The sequence below is a fragment of the Amblyomma americanum genome, chromosome 5 (assembly GCF_052857255.1).
Source record: "Amblyomma americanum isolate KBUSLIRL-KWMA chromosome 5, ASM5285725v1, whole genome shotgun sequence".
Lineage (NCBI taxonomy): Eukaryota > Metazoa > Arthropoda > Arachnida > Ixodida > Ixodidae > Amblyomma > Amblyomma americanum.
Window position 1 is genome coordinate 25,717,699 of NC_135501.1, and position 2,495 is coordinate 25,720,193.

At 43.4% G+C, this 2,495-nt stretch overlaps 1 long non-coding RNA gene across 2 annotated transcripts; it reads right to left on the minus strand.

The window, feature by feature from the left end:
- Window positions 1-930: 930 nt before the first annotated feature.
- On the minus strand, window positions 931-2,495 carry LOC144134608 (uncharacterized). 2 transcript variants are annotated; one of them, XR_013315169.1, is made up of 3 exons: window positions 2,429-2,495; window positions 2,054-2,116; window positions 931-994 (listed from the first exon to the last, which is right to left on the minus strand). It is a non-coding gene; the product is annotated as an uncharacterized LOC144134608 (long non-coding RNA). The 2 variants fall into 2 exon arrangements; XR_013315168.1 differs by lacking the exon at window positions 931-994 and adding an exon at window positions 1,679-1,742.

Sequence of the window (2,495 nt, forward strand, 5' to 3'; positions counted from 1 at the left end):
CGTCTCCTTAGCAAACGTGAAATGCCATCATTGTTGGTTCACGGGTTAACTATTATAATCCTTCGGTATTTTTGTATTATTCGCCAGATGTACTTTAGGACATAGTGAGAAACTTTGCTGAAGTGTTTTTTCGTGTCTAGAAAGGAAGCTACGCATTTCCTTAAAGATTGTCGAGCTCACCTGCATCTGTTTCTCCAGGTCCGCGATTGTTTCCTTTTGTAAACCACGCTCGTTGTCTAGCTCCTGCGGGCAAGACACGCCGCCTTTTCTCAACACAGAGTTCCGAACGCATGCAGAGCTCACAGATCAGTTGTAAATATCGTGTTTAGTAGTTACTTATTCCCGATGGCTAAAAGCGACGGCAGCGAACTATAGTCTCCTTAGAAAACGTGAAACGCCATCATTGTTGGTACACGGGTTAATTATTATAATCCTTCGGTATTTTTTAATTATTCGCCAGATGTATTTCGGGACATTGTGAGAAACCTGGCTAAAGTGTTTTTTTTCGGGCCCTAAAAAGGAAGCTACGCATTTCCTTAAAGATTGTCGAGCTCACCTGCATCTGTTTCTCCAGGTCCGCAATTTTTTCCTTTTGCGAAGCACGCTCGTTGTCTAGCTCATGCCGGCAAGGCACACCACCTTCTCTCAACTCAGAGTTCTGAACACATGCAGAGCTCACAGATCAGTTGTAAATATCGTGTTTAGTAGTTACTTATTCCCGGTGGCTAAAGGCGACGGCAGCGAACTATCGTCTCCTTAGCAAACGTGAAACGCCATCATTGTTGGTTCACGGGTTAATTATTATAATCCTTCGGTATTTTTGTATTATTCGCCAGATTGATTTAGGGACATTGTGAGAAACATTGCTGAAGTGTTTTTTTCGGGCCCTAAAAAGGAATCTACGCATTTCCTTGAAGTTTGTCGTGCTCACCTGCATCTGTTTCTCCAAGTCCGCAATTGTTTCCTTTTGTGAGGAACGCTCCTTGTCTAGCACCTGCGGGCAAGACACGCCATCTTTTCTCAACACAGAGTCCTGAACGCATGCAGAGCTCACAGATCAGTTGTAAAGATCGTGTTTAGTAGTTACTTATTCCCGATGGCTAAAAGCGACAGCAGCGAACTATAGTCTCCTTAGCAATCGTGAAACGCCATTATTGTTGGTACATGGGTTAAGTATTATATACCTTCGGTATTTTTGAATTATTCGCAAGATGTATTTTATGACGTTGTGAGGAACATTACTGAAGTGTTTTTACGGGCCCTAAAAAGGCAGCTGCGCATTTCCTTGAAGTTGTCGAGCTCACCGGCATCTGTTTCTCCAGGTCCGCAATTGTTTCCTTTTGTGAAGCACGCTCGTTCTCTATCTCATGCCGGCAAGGCAAACCACCTTTTCACAACTCAGAGTTCCGAACACATGCAGAGCTCACAGATCAGTTGTAAATATCGTGTTTAGTATTTACTTATTCTCGGTGACTAATAGCGACGGCAGCGAACTATCGTCTCCTTAGCAAACGTGAAACGACATCATTGTTGGTTCACGGGTTAATTATTATATTCCTTCGGTATTTTTGAATTATTCGCCAGATGTATTTCAGGACATTGTGAGAAACATTGCTGAAGTGTTTTGTTCTGGCCCTAAAAAGGAAGCTACGTATTTCCTTGAAGTTTGTCGAGCTCACCTGCATCTGTTTCTCCAGGTCCGCAATTGTTTCCTTTTGTGAGGAACGCTCGTTGTCTAGCTCCTGCGGGCAAGGCACGCCACCTTTTCTCAATACAGAGTTCTGAACGCATGCAGAGCTCACAGATCAGTTGTAAAGATCGTGTTTAGTAGTTACTTATTCGCGATGGCTAAAAGCGACGGCAGCGAACTATAGTCTCCTTAGAAAAGGTGAAACGCCATCATTGTTGGTACACGGGTTAATTATTATAATCCTTCGGTATTTTTGAATTATTCGCCAGATGTATTTTATGCCATTGTGAGAAACATTAGTGAAGTGTTTTTTCGGGCCCGAAAAACGCAGCTACGTATTTCCTTGAAGTTTGTCGAGCTCACCTGCATCTGTTTCTCCAGGTCCGTAATTGTTTCCTTTTGAGAGGCGCGCTCCTTGTCTAGCTCCTGCGGGCAAGGGAAACCACCTTTTCGCAACACAGAGTTCCGAACGCATGCAGGGCTCACAGATCAGTTGTAAATATCGTGTTTAGTAATTACTTATCCCCGATGGCTAAAAGCGACGGCAGCGAACTATCGTCTCATTAGCAGAAGTGAATCGCCATCATTGTTGGTTCAGGGGTTAATTATAATAATCCTTCGGTATTTTTGAATTATTCACCAGATGTATTTTAAGACATTGCGAGAAACATTTATGAAGTGTTTTGTTCGGGCCATAAAAAGGAAGCTACGCATTTCCTTGAAGTTTGTCGAGCTCACCTGCATCTGCTCCTCCAGGTCCATAATTGTTTCCTTTTGTGAGGCACGCTCCTTGTCTAGCTCCTGC